This window comes from Rattus norvegicus, chromosome 3 (assembly GCF_021556685.1).
Source record: "Rattus norvegicus strain SHRSP/BbbUtx chromosome 3, alternate assembly SHRSP_T2T, whole genome shotgun sequence".
Classification (NCBI taxonomy): Eukaryota; Metazoa; Chordata; class Mammalia; order Rodentia; family Muridae; genus Rattus; species Rattus norvegicus.
Window position 1 is genome coordinate 155,002,409 of NC_141536.1, and position 14,593 is coordinate 155,017,001.

The 14,593-nt window shown below is 51.3% G+C and overlaps 1 long non-coding RNA gene across 1 annotated transcript; it reads left to right on the top strand.

Moving 5' to 3' along the window:
• The first annotated feature begins 2,224 nt into the window (after window positions 1-2,224).
• LOC134486478 (uncharacterized) lies at window positions 2,225-5,449 on the top strand. The gene is made up of 2 exons (XR_015683970.1): window positions 2,225-2,350; window positions 2,985-5,449. It is a non-coding gene; the product is annotated as an uncharacterized LOC134486478 (long non-coding RNA).
• Window positions 5,450-14,593: the final 9,144 nt, after the last annotated feature.

Sequence of the window (14,593 nt, forward strand, 5' to 3'; positions counted from 1 at the left end):
TGGCAAACACCATGCACCGAAGAAGGGCCTCGGGCTCTGACAAATGATAAATGAGAAAATTAAAGGCTCTGAGAAAATGTAAATACCATCCTTTGTAAGTCTGTCCCTCGGCAGGGAGAGAGAAGATGTCTCCTCAGAACGCTGACCCATTTCTTCTGTTCTCTCCTCTAGCGGGGAAGACGCTACCGCTGTTTAACACTTACACACTGTGATCCGTCTTTCCCAATCCCAGCAACGCCTCCACACTACAAGGAGAAAAAGGATGTCATTTCAACCAACTCCCTCCCATTCAGTTTCTCAACCGTCATTTAAAGATCATCTCCAGGGGTCTCACCAGTCTGGGCCCTGTCTAACCAGGCTCAAGCCAGACTGGGGTGCATATTTTAGCCGAGGCCGAGCTCATCAAAAGTGACTTCAGCCCCCAGAGGCTGCCTTTGCTGAGGCCCTGGAAGCCAGGCCTGCTGTATTTACTCCCTGAGACACGTGACCTCATTCTAACTTCAGATACCCTGGTTTCAGGAGCAGTGATGCCCAGGCTTCAGTTCCCTGTTCAGGTGTCCTCAGCGCTTTGCACAGCTGCCTCCCTCCCCCTAGCAACAGGGTTCAGTCACAGCACAGCGTCTCCTGGCACAGGCTAGAGAGCAGGTGAGATGCAGAGCATGTGGAATAGAACCTCAGACACAGTGAAGGACTTACCATGTTGGCCCTGATGCCCAGCCACGCCCCACACTGCCTCTGTGAAGAGAATGCATCCTACTCTAGTACACTCAAGACTCACCTAGGGTCCTTCTCAGGATAGACTTGGGTTAGCCCATCCCTGACGAAAGTTGGGCCTGACCTGCTGTTTGTTAGTTTTGAACACTCCAGAGGAAGCAACCTGAAGTCACACGTCCCTTTCTGGAGAGAATTTGTCAACGTCGGGGAGGTTTCCAGTGCACACAACACATCTTCCACCCATGTCTACAATGAGGGGCCGCTTATCATTTGGAGTGTCAGGAAATTGTAATCTACTCAGATATCCTGAGACAAGGAGGGGCACAAACCACAGAGGATTCTCCCAAAGAATGCTGCCATAGGGGAAGAGGCAGTTCTGTGCGCACAGACCTGTACAGAGCCAAGGCTCTGTCTACATGTGCTGCAAAGCGCAGGGAGGTATGGCCTTGCCCACAGACACATGCGTGTTCAGTGTAAGGCACACACTTCAGGCCGTATTGTCACTCCTTAGATGGAGTCAACACAGCTGTATACACCCAGCGATTGTCTAGGGGCCTCTCCAACCTACTCAAAACCAGTAGGTACTGCATGCCAGCTGCTCTCTGACCCTCGGTATTCCTGTGTGCCCCACATACCACACTGTCACACACATGCTGCCTATTGTCAACTCTGCCCTGGACACAAAGATTTCATCTCAGGTCTCAGCCCTGCTGCTGTTCCTGCAAGGATGAGTTCTCTTCCAGTGGCCTCAGTTCCACCTCCTCTAGCATGCCTTCCTAGCGGACATCCTGCCCCCTGTACTCCCCTCCCATTTCTTACGCAGCTCTGGTAAGCTTCGTGGAAGCTGAGCTCAGCACCCAGTAGGTACCCAGAGACATGTGCTGAAGGAATTGGTGTTCGCGTGTCGCCACAAATATGGCAGCTTTGGAAAAGCCCCAAGCAAGGTTCCTAGGAAGACAGCAGGGACGATGGGATGGGGGCAGGTGGCAGCCTCAGGAGGCGACTTGGGTATTTGAGCTCATCCTTTGGGTTCTGGTTTTGCTACAGAGGGATACAATTGTGTAATGAAAATTAATTTTAATTAAAAATTCAATTTCGTGCAATGCTGGTTTCACAATATTGCGAGGGAATGCTTTCGTTTGTTTAGTTGAGATATTGGACACCAGGCACTCTGTTACCCTAAACAATCAACTTCACTTTAATAACTTCTGGGTTATTGAACCATCATAGCAATATTCGCACTGCCCCTCTACCTACAGCTTTGCAGCTCTCAGAACACTGAACCTCCCCTCTCCTCAGAACCACAGGACAACACAGCAGAACTATAGGAAGTGTAGCGAGTCTTCCCATTTAGCCATGTGACTTCTCCACCTCCCTACCCAGCAGTCCCTGGGGCTGACCCCACCTCCAGTCCCAGGAACAGGCTGTGATTGGCCTGATCCAGTGAGCCCACCCCCTTTCCTACTGTTATTGGCTGCTAGTGTTGAGACTTCCTGGGACTCCAGTCCCCACTCTACAGTAAACATCCAAATGGGCAGAAAACCCAGTCTGTAAGAAAACCTCCTGGCCCAGCAGCAGAGCCTGATATGAATCCAACTCCAGTCTCTAGTTGCCTGACTTTTCCATGATGAAGTTGGTAAGATTTTGAAAACTATTTTTTTACCCCACCCGGTTCAAAGCGAGTTGTGGCATGCACGGATCCATGACAGAAGCAGCTTGGAGCAGAACTCATTAACACACATCTGACCCTCCCTCTGGCTGTCCCATCCCCCAGAGTCCTGTTCTGGGTTCTTGTGGTTTCTCTCCCACCTCTAAGACAAGGAGATGCAGGCACTGACGGGCATCCTCCTGTCCCGGAAGACTGGCCATGTGAGGCACATCCACGGGTGGAATTTTGCAGTGCGTGAGTCTGTCCAAGGCTGAGCTGGCCTGGCTCAGGGTCCCCACACAGGGAACCAGCCCCGCTTCAGTGGAACTTGGTAGCCTCCATTCCCAGGTAACAGCAAACACTGCGGGCCTGTGTTGCTCTCTGGCAAAGGTGATGCTGGAACCACGAAATTAGCTGCAGTCCGAGGCCGCTGTAAGTGCTTTCTGGTTTCTGCTGACCTATTAGCGGTAAGAGCTCTCATGATGGATGCTTGGCATTGACTCTTTCCACAGCCACAGCGGCAGTGACAGTTTCTCACTTCTGCTCAGTCGAGACAGGCTAACACAAGCTGGGGTCCTTGGAGAAGAATTCATCTAAACCTAATTTTTTCTTAATGAGACAGTGATGAAAAACGGCCTCCGAGGGAAACCGTGAGAACGACCACCAGGCAGCTGTGGGTATCTCCAAGGAGCCTTCAGCCTGGGAGCTTTCAAATCCAGAATGTCTCTGTTCAAAGATGGCTCCATCTTTTACCTTTCACGTGACCCTGCAGAAGACACTCAACCTGAGGACATCTCAAACCTGATAGCGTCACACACCCTGAAAGGTTAGTTAGAGGTCATTCACCCCACCCCACTCAGGGAATTCTCTTATCTTAGGGGTCCCTGGGGAAGAGCAAATCATTTCACGGACCTCAGCATTTCCTTCAGCAGAGGAAGAACCTGGAGTAACCCCTTCTAGAATGATCCCCCAAGTCACTGCAGGGCCTCCCAGGACAGCCTCAGCTTCTACCTCAGAGGGGAGAGATGTGAGTGACATCAGCAGCCTGAGGGCCAGAGTGACTGACAGCCACCCGCCCACTGTCAGGGTTCAGTCTCCATCCTGAGCAGCCCCCCACCCCTGCAACCCTCTTGGGGTTCAAGAGTAACTAAAAGAACCATTTCCTCTTGGGGCCATTCTCGTTCCTCCTGAGACAGGAGGATTTTTGAGATGGAAACATTCAGAACTCCCGGGAGGTTCAGTAAAGAGAAGCAGCAGGGAGTAGGCTCAGAGGTGGAGCAGAAGGACCAGACCATTTTGATGGGGCTAAGAAGTATCCAAGGAAGGCCAGAAAAGGCCTGAGACCAGACCTGTCCCATCTTCCCAAGACATCGGGAGCAGATCTACCTTCTCACAGGCTTGTGTCGCAGCCGTGAAGGAGACTCACGTGCACACTGAGGGGTTTGGAGGCTTTAATGAGCCTCAGCACGGTGTGGAGCTCAGTATTCTGGGCGTCGTCCTTCTGGAAATAGACTTGACCTCCACAGCTCATGCCTATGGCCCAGGCGGTCAGCAAGGCCACAACGGCAACCCCTTACATCAGCTTAAAGTGCCTGCAAGGTCACAGCCGCTCTCCTCCATCTCTCTCTCTGCTGGGATTTCTTCACAGTCCTTACTTGGCAAGCAGTGGGAGCTCCAAGCTCCAATCTTCATTTCACGTAGGTCGTCAGCCTGGTAGCTAACTGAAGAGCCACAGCCTGCAATCACAGTTAGCAATGGAAGGTGGGGTGGCTCAGTACTCACGGGCAGTGTCACGCAGGAGTGACCCAGGACACCTCACAAACGTGCCCTATCACCTGACAAAGCCAATTTGAGGAGATGGCCCTTGGAGCGCCAGCACACAGCTACTTTAATTGAAACTGTCCTCCCCGCCCAGGGTCTCTCAGTGTTCGCCTGTCCTTCCAAGTAGAAGCAATTAAAAGGTGACAGACGCCCTAACACACCAAAGGAGTGGCTCCACAATGTGACACTTTCCCACAGAGATGTACCGTCGAGTGGCCCTTACCCAACTTCTAGAAAAGCAGCCAGTAAAAGGCAGTCGCCATGAGGGCATATACGAGCAGTCGTCAGGATCTTGCAGTAGTCTCAGAAGACAATGCCTGAGCTCTGGGATCTGCTTTCAAACAAACCCTCAAAGACTAGGGAGAGCAGGGGAGCCGAGCCCGGTGACCGCTGAATCCAGGTTGTGGTACATTCCAGTCACCACGGCTGGGAGAGCTGTGTTGGACTCTGATTGAGCTCAGCTTGTTTTCTGAGGCTGCATTTTACTTGTGGAAGTGTCTCTGGATCCTGTAACGCAGCATGGACGCACACCCTGCCCACCTGTCTGCATCGTAACCAGCAGGCCAGGGCGTTTCACACGGTCTGAGCCCACGACTGTCGGTGGCAACATGCCTTGTGTGTCTGAGACGCTCCTGACACCCGGGCCAAGTCTTCCTGCAGGGCTATATCCATCCAAAGCTACAACTCGATCATTACAACAGTCACTGGTTGGTGTGCGTGGCTGAGCAAAGACGGTGGGGCCTCTCCCTAGCCTTACCTCAAGACCCCAGGGCAGTTTTGAATCAGAAATAATGGTTACTATTGCTCCTACGGAACCATGACTTATTCCTGGGATGGCCCCTAAACTGCTGGAGATGGTGGTGGGCTCCACAGCCAGCACAGGGCTTGTGGCATTTCAGCAAGTCTGCATATGGAGGCTGCTGCACTCCATAGGTTGAGATTCGTGGAGTTGGGGTGACGGGAATGGATACCCCAAGTGAGCTGACTTGAGTGTTGCTAGGAGGCTGTGTACAGAGAGTGATGAATCTGGGGTTTCTGTTGCACCTGAGAGATACGATGGCGACTTGGGGTAACCCGAGCCCAGGTGGAATCTTCGGGCTGGGAGCTTGTGGTCATTCAGAAGCACAGCTGTCTGGGGAGATGGGTACCACGGTCCTCTGTTAGGAACAGCTGTACATAGGCTTATCAGACAGATCATTGGACTGTGTCAGATTCTGCCACATTCCCTCACATATCCTTGTTCCCTACCAATAGAGCCATGATGAACATGATTCTGTGTGTGACACCAGGGCTCCCGGCTCTGCCCAGCCACGTGACACAGTTCTACCCACTGGAGGAAGCAGATGCCTACTTCTGAGAAACCAGGCTTCCCTACTTAGCCTCTTCCTCCTCTCCCTCCTCCCTTTTCTTTCTTGATTGAGGCCAACAAGGGGCCAAGGGTCTCAGAAGTGGAGGTCACAGGAGATACCAAGAGGGAGGCAGCAGCTTGGGATGGGGTAGAATGAAAAAATGTGCTGGGCCTGACGCCGCGTCACAGGCCTCCTCCATCAGCGTCATTCCTGTCTTGGTTTCTCTCTCCCTTCATCCTGTCTGCCTATAGCTGACCTGTCCAATCTCCCAGTTCTCATCCAGTCGGCAGCATGGAACGATCCTCCCCACCCATCCCCCATCCTCCCCGCCCACCCCCCATCCTCCCCCCACCCCCATCTTAATTTAATTACAGCATCGTGGCTGCCTTATCCTGCTTGGAAGTCAGAGACGTACCAAGAACACAGGACCTGTGTAACACAGCCTCTGAGCCAGCCTCTTTGATTGCAGATGACCCCTTCCTAGACCAAGGTCATGAGCTCTCTGGATGTGGATGCCAAAGCTAGGAGAAGGGGAGGGGTTCGGACCGCATCACAGGCTCTCAGGTCACCAACTGCATGCTGGTGCCTCACCGAGAGCAGGGATGGCGGATAGTTTAGAAGATAGGTGGGGTCAACAGGAATTGGAATTGTCAAGCAAAGATGGAGAAAAGAACTGGGCAAAGGAGACACAGAGGCCAAATCTACAATAAACTGTGTGTCCCATGCCCCATCCACCCATACCTAAAGCAGCAGTTCTGAAGATGGGAATGCTGACCCCAAACCACCCACCCTCCACTCCCCACCCCCACCCCTCAAGACATGAGGGGGACTCCCTGGCAGAGTCACATTCCCACAGGCAGGAAGTAGACAGATGGAGGAAGAGACTTATGGTTGAGAGCACAATCTGGAACTCAGACCATCACTTCCCTTCCTACCAACCAGAATGCGGCCATGTGAGCACTATAAGCCATGGGACATGTGAGACATTTTTACACCGGGAAACCAGGGGTTGCATTAATACGACGGCAGACGAGGGACACCAAGGGGGCGTCTAAAGAAACGTTGAAGGGTTCAAGAGATGGCTCAGTGGTTAAGAGCACTGACTGCTCTTCCAGAGGTCTTGAGTTCAAATCCCAGCAACCACATGGTGGCTCACAACCATCTGTAATGGGATCTGACGCCCTCTTCTGGTGTGTCTGAAGACAGCTACAGTGTACATAATAAATCTTTTTTAAAAAAGAAAAAAAAAGGTTTAGCTGGATTAAGATTACTGGGTTGCCCAAGCCTTGCCAAATTCAAGGCAAGTTAAAACAAACATCAGCTCAAGGAGTGTACAGTGTCCCAAGTCTGATCTCAGATGTACCAGAAAAAAAAGTCAGCTCTTTAAAGTCTCTAGAACTTGTCTTGGTGCATACCTATTATGTCCTCCTATGCACCAGGAGGCTTTCTAGTGGGAATACGAGCTTGCTGATTTTGGACGTATCCCCCAAGACCCAGAGGGCCTCGCTGGATGAAGCAGAGACCTGCTTCCCCTCTGCCTCAGTCTGCACCCTGTTATGACATGCCTGTCCTCTGCAGACTCGGTGTCCAACGGTGTGGATTCTGAGCCAACCGCGTGGCTTCACTGTGAAATCAGTGGGTGCTTTCCCAACCTCCCTGGTCCTTGTTTTCCTTAATTACGTGTCTTAGGGTTTCATTGCTGTGAAGAGACACTGTGACCATGGCAACTCTTATAAAGGAAAACATTCAGTTGGGGCTGCCTTACAGTTCAGAGGTTTAGTTCATTATTTCCATGGTGGGAAACATGGTGGCACGCCGGCAGACATGGTGCTGGGGAGATGGCTGGGAGTTCTGCATCTGGATCCTCAGGCAGCGGAAAGAGAGTGAGTCTGGACCTGGCTTGCACATTTGAAACCTCAAAGCCTACACCTCAGGACACACTTCCTCTAATAAGGCCACACTTCCTAATAATGCCACCCTCTGTGTCTATGGGGGTCACTTCCTTTCAAACCACACACTGTGGAATGGGGCCAGGGACGGTCACAGGTGAGGATCAAATCAGGACATTTATCTGATTGCCCTGGAGCAGAGTTTGGCAAGGAATGGGTGCCAGCTAATGTGCACAGGTATAATCGATCAATAATTAGTGATCTCTGTCTCTCTGTCTCTTTCTCTCTGTCTCTGCCTCCCCCCCCTCTCTCTCCCCCACCCCAATGGGTTTTGCCCTGGGCTCTACTCTAGCCCTCCCCTGCCTTCCACCCAGGCACAGACAGCAACTGGAATGATGTGGGCTTCTTTCTCACAGTGCCCTGTACCTGCCAAGCCCTTTGCTGTAAGGTTCCTTTATCTCTGAGCCTACAACATTGATTTAGCCAGGTAACTGATCCCACCACTGAACCAGCCTGGCCTCGCCAAGTGTGAGGGGGAAGTTAAAAAAAAAAAGAATCATCTCTCGGAGGGCCTGCTGTTCCAGGACTGATCCCATGGTGTTCAGGAGAAACCTGCCATTTAAAGCCGGCATCATCCCCATTTCAGAGACGAAAATGTCACTCACCCAGACAGAGGGATCCCTGCCTCCCCAGGTGCCAGCAGACAGCTGTGCTAAGGCCCTTGGCTCACACTCCACACTGTGCTCTAGGCGGCCACCCTGTGCAGCACTGTGCTCTAGGCGGCCACCCTGTGGGGTGCTGTCAGAGCTGCTGGGAAGACAGGTTAGCTGTAACCAAGTCCTAACCCCAAGGATCACTGTGCTTGAATCTGGAGTGTTCCAGCAATCGTGCTGTGGACCAAGTTTGTGGAGCGTTGGTTGGTTGGCTGGTTGGCTGGTTGGTTGGTTGGTTGGCTGGCTGGCTGGTTGGTTGGTTGGTTGGTTGGTTGGTTGGTTGGTTGGTTTTGAAAGCTGTGAGGATGTGAGGAGGTGGAGGCATAGGTAGTGGAAACAGAAGACTATTATATCTTTGAAGACGATCCCACCCCTACTTCTGGCCTGCTTTCTCTGCTTCCTGTTTCACCGCCATGTGAACAGCTGGCACCAGGAGCTCCCACTGCTGTGGATGGAGGCGCTGTACCCTAGCCATGCTGTCGCGATGGGTGGACTATGGCCTTACAAAGCCATAAGCCAAGTGAATTTTCCTTCCCGTGTTACTTCTGTCCCGGGTCTTCGTTACAGCAACACGTAATCAACTAGTGTGGAGATTGCTACCGGAAGTGGAATTACTGTACTGTGTAATCTGGCTGTGGTGTGAATTCTTAGAACTGATCTAAGGGTATGGAAGGACTCAGAGGTCCGGGTCAGGGAAGTCCTGGGCATGTCGCTGCCTTTAATGACAATTCCAAGCCAGGAAGCCCAGAATGGGGACCGTATTGAGGGTGGTAAAATCTGCGCTCTTGAGTTTTTCAAGGGGAACAGGGACTACAGCTTCCCGCTACACCCTGCCAACGAATTCATGTATATTTTCTTCCTGGCCTGAGAGTCTAGGTGAGGTTGGATCCAAAAGAGATAGATTATTTGTTCGGTAAAAAGAGATTTCAAGACAGAACATCGCGGAGTCTTTGACTTGAGGGTGGGGTGGGGGAGGGAGGAGAGAGGGAAAGCGTGGAGGTGAGGGGAGTAGAGTGATGGGGTAGGGGTGGGGGGGCTGGAGGGTGTGGGGAAAGGAACAGTCTCCTGACCCCAGAGCCTGCACATCCAGGAGCAGCTCCAAGGCTGGCATCTTCCGTAGTGAACAATCCTGTCTGAGCAGGGAGGCAGCATATGGAAAGAGAGTCCCTGACACCCCAGCCCAGTCAAGAGCGCCTCCTTCCCTGTCAGACCCCCACCACCTCACTGGAGAACTCAGAATGAGTAGCAGGAAGTGTGATCCTCACAGACATCAAGTCTTCTACCCCAGGCAGCAGCCTGGAGCCGCTGGCTCAGCTACTCTGGTGCAGGTGACTTTAATAGGGTTTCCCTCCCTCTTCTGGTTCGATGTGGAGCCTTGACTATTTGGGTTTTTTTCTTCTCCGAGTAAAAGAAGAAAAGTGGAAACATACCCATCATGTATAATTTGAACCCTTGGGTATGTGCCTAGAGTCTTCTGTCTCCACGTGGCTTCAGAACACTTTATATAATGGATCCTCTTCTGGAAAGGGCTGTCTGTGTCTTACAAGAACATCCTATCTGATCGATTCCTTATTTGCAGTGGGGTATCTGTCTGTCTGTCTGTCTGTCTGTCTGTCGCCTGCTGGCCTTCCTGTCTGTCTGTCCAGCCTCCTTGTCCCATTCCCTGAGCTACAACAGGCCCCATGGCCGCCTGGTGTGTGTCTAGACAATATTTGACTTTGCATCACAAAGAGCGCCCTGTGATGTCAGAGGAGCCATGAATCACAGTGACAGCTCTCCTGGTATCCAAGAGACCTCCCCGGCTGCTAAGTCCCCTGTCCCCCATGGCCCCCTGTGAGAACCAGTCATTGTATTGAGCATCAGCTGAAGCTCCCAGATTTCATGTGGAATGACCCACACTGTGTGTGCTAAGGACCAGTCAGCCTCTGGCTAACTTCTTGCCTCTCAGTGTCCTGGGAACCGGTGCTGTTTGCTCCTGTCTGGAGCCTCTGTGGCTGTGCCGAGCACAGGCTGCCCTGGACAGTGTTTCCACAGTTACCTCCAGGCTCCAGGCTCCCGGCTGCAGGCCCCAGGCCCCAGGCTGCTGCAGACTATAAATGAGGCCACTCCTCTGCCCTCTGTGCTCCATGCCCTCTGCATGACTAAGCTTTCTGTCCTGCTTCTTCACGTTGATGTCTCTCTATCTCCTATGGAGGGACAAATTATTTGCTCACTGACAGTGGCCTAAATTTGGCAGCAGCCTCAGCAGCATCTGTAACGAACCGAAGCCAGGTCACCACACTTGATGGGGACAGTTCCAGGCCTGTTCCGACAGCCTGAGGATGTAAAGATAAAAATTACACCAGCCTCCAGCCGTGGCCATAAGAGGAGTCTTGGCAGAGAAGAACGTGCCAGATAAGAAGAAAAGCAAGGAGCTCTTGCCAAGAAAACCTGGCTCGATTTAGCAAGAGCTCAAAAGCCCCTTCGAATGAGGTCGCAGGCTCCCTGGGGAAAGGCTGCATCTTAGGGAGGCAGCCTTAGGAAGGGCGGCTCTCGGCCCTAACAGTCCTGAATCTACATTGCAGATACAATTTCAAAATTCATTTCCACTGTAGTCAAGACTTAAAAATGAAAGTCACAGATAGTGTAATCTATATCTTTTTTTTTTAAGATTTGTTATATTATTTTATTGTGTGTCTGTCAGTAGGGGGCATCAGATCTCTTGGAGATGCAGTTACAGAGCTTTGTGAACCACCCCACGTTGGGGCTGGGATCCAAATTCTAGTCCTCTGATAGAGCAGCTCAGGACTCTGAGCCACTGAGTCATTGCTCTGGTCCCATACGTGATTCTTTTGGTTTGGTTTTGTTTTGTTCTTTTATTTGATATCCAGACTTTAACATAGAAAGAAATATAAGAAAAATGAAATAGGCAAGGTAATTTGCAATGTGACAATGTCTCTTCCCACGTGCAAATGCCCAGGCATAAGTGCCCATGAAGAACGAATCAGCTTCCTGACCAAGACTAGTAACTAGTGAGTTGAGTTGGTCCCTCAAATGCCTTGTGCCAAAGCTGCTGTTCCTTTCCTCCTAGGCTCCACCCAACAGTTACCTAGCAACAGTCAGGTAGGCCTGGCTTACTATAAAAGGGACTGTAAGGCCTCTCTGACTGCCTGATTCCCTTCACTCTCCTGACCCCATTATCTCCCTACACACACACACACACACACACACACACACACACACACACACACACACACACACACACACGTTCCCAGCCTGGCCAGCTTCTTCCCTTCTCTCTTTCTCTTTCTCTTTCTCTTTCTCTTTCTCTTTCTCTTTCTCTTTCTCTCTGTCTCTGTCTGTCTGTCTCTCTCACTCCGTCCTTCTCTGTCCCCTCTCTTTCTCTGCCTCTACTCCCTTTTAAATTCCCCTTCCCATGCCCTCAAATAAACTCTATTTTATACTAGGCCCTTCCTTTGGCTGGTAACCATCCCCTGGGTGGGGGGATACCTCAGCATGGGCCCGCTGAGGTACCTTGCTCTATAAAACATACCCTTGGTTTTATAAAAACACATCGGCTGTTGACATTACCATTAGCAAGGTTTTGAGCGAATCTAGATGAAATGTCCCTTGAGCGTGCCGATGAGAATTCCTGAAGAGCAGCCACATTGGGCTAGTTCTAGCCACCTGTAACAGCCATTTCTTGTCCATCTCTGTAAGTGGACGGACAACTTGTGACTGGAGATAAAAACCTTTGCGTCAATTTAATTAGCTGACCGCTGGCTTCCCCCAACCCGAAAGCCAAGACAGCACCTGAGGCCATAGAAAAGCTCCCCCTGCCCCCGTCTCTGTATCCGCCTCTCTGATGCACCCACCAGTGCACTCTGACCTTGCCTTGGTTTACGACTCTCTACATTCTGTACAGCTGTAAAACCATGAACCTGCTTCTGCCTTGGACAGTGGACTCTGAGGTAACCAGGGTTCCCTAGCCATGCTCACTCAACATGGCTACAGAACAAACATTTCACATTCCCCTTAGGTTCAGAGTTGGTTTGTTTTGGGTCGAGTCACCACTGGTCTCCTTCCTGGTCCCCTGCCATGTCAATGACCTCCGCTCCACACCCCTACTGCCATTGTCCGGGCTGCTCATCCTGCCTATCTTCTTCAGGTCTGAGAGGTCGTCTGCTCACACCTTAGCTTTAGGGCTGGTGGGGACTGGAGATGCCTCAGGCTCAATGATGCTTCATCTGTAGCCAAGAGGAGGCCAGGCTGAACACGGAGATTGACAGCAGTGGTTGCTAGGAGCACCCCCTACAGGCTCACAAGTCGAGTGGGTGGGGCTAATTGTGAAGGTTCCAGAAACATGAGGAGGTGGGATCCAGCTGGATGAAATAGCGCACTGTGGGACAACCCTGGGGCTATTTGCTTCTTAGTCCTTTTCCTCTCCTTCTGTGCTTCCTGCGGGTGAAGACAGCCTCGACCCCACACACCCAGTGCCACATTGCTCCCCTGGACATGTGGGCCCAAGTGACCCTAGACTGACTTCCCCAAAGCCAGGAGCCAGAAGAGTAACATTTTAGTGGAGAAAGACTTAATGGAGGACCGATTTGTTTTAGCTCAGGGCTTAAGACAGCCTGAGGTAACTGTAGCTCTCAGTCAGCAAATCCCATCTTTCCACACAGCCCAGTGTTTTATTTAGCCAAGGTCAAACGGTCTGCAGGCTCCTCCTTATAGTTGTGGCTTCTTGGGAGAACTTCAGTTCCAGGGTGAGTGAGATTCACCAACAGCTGGAAGCATCTACTAGGTCTTTTCGAACTAGAGTGGGACGCAGTCTGCCTGGGGCATACCTGTCCCGGGCACTGGTGCATGGTCACCCAGCATCAGCAGCCCCGCCCACTGACTGCCTACAGGGCCCTGCTCCATCATTGCTTCTGTGAGGAGGCGATACCCTGCCAGCTCCACACTGCCTACCCACGGCTGCATAGTTTCAGCTGAGGCCTTCTGAAGTCTGCTGAGTTACTCTTTCCCGGTGCCTTTCCCCAGCTCATTCTCTACCCTGCCCGGGATGAGGTGGGAAACCTAGAACACAGAGGCTTCCAGGGGCCTCCTGCTCCACTCTGAGGTGTAAAGAACAGAATTCTCATTTCCTGAGTGAGCTCAGACTCATGATCTCTGCATATACACACACATGCATACCACAGACCCACACTGATGCACATACACACCACACCCACACATTCACATCACACACACACACACACATACACAAATTGATGCACTCATGCACATGCACACACACACATGAACACCACACACCCACACATTCACATCACACATACTGATGCGCACATACACACACAAACCGACACACTCATGCACACACATTCACATCACACACACATACTGATGCACACACAGAGACACACACACAAACTGATACACTCATGCATACACACACACATGAATACCACACACCCACACATTCACATCACACACACATACCGATGCGTGCACGCGCACGCACACACACACACACACACACACATGAATACCACACACCCACACATTCACATCACACATACACACACACACACTGATGCATGTATATACAGCCACATGCGTGCACGCACATGTTGGGTGCTTCCTAAAGACTCAAAAATCTCTCTCTCTCTATCCTTCTGTTGCAGAAACTCCCTTGGAGCTAACAGATACCAGTCTCCAAGGGCTTGAGGTTCTCCACAGAAGCTGTGTGGGTGTGGGTGTCTGTGTCTGTGTGGGTCCCTGTGTGCACATGCTCAGGTTCACAGGTATGTAGATGGCTTACATGTTATGTTATTAAAATACATCAAGACAGCAATATTAATCAAGATTTTAAAGTGCCTGTTGGTCTAACCTCATCTTACCGACTCTGTGCACTCTTATGTCCAGTCAAAGACATATACCTGCTCCGGGGTGGTCCCCCAGGACAGCATCTCCTAGTGACACTGCAGCTTCAATACACCCTGTGCTAATGATGACGTTGCCAGGTGGTGCTGCAGTGCTCCGAAATATTTTCAGATTCTGTGATCAACGAGAATCAGCCACAATCAGCACTGGAATAAATATCTTTGAATATTTATTATCCAAAGCATATGAATGCATATATATGTGCATATAGATGAGCCTTGGTTTCTTTGGGATGCTTTCCTAAAAATAGGGACTACTTGATTGAAAGAATGTGCATATGTTTAAGTTAGAGGTCGGTGGCTTCTGCCTGCAGCAAGGCAAGACAGGGTCGGGGTGAAGTAGCCATCTAACACTGTTCTGAAGGGATGGGGCGAGCCTCCAGATGGGAGAGGGGTCCTGGGAGTGGTCCGATAAGGGGACAAGCTAGAAAAGCTGCGAAGCTACAGCAGGAATAGGGGACCACATTGGCCATAACTGTCCGTGACTCCGAGCACAGTAAGAGCAGCAAGAATAGCAGGAGCTGAGACTCTGGAG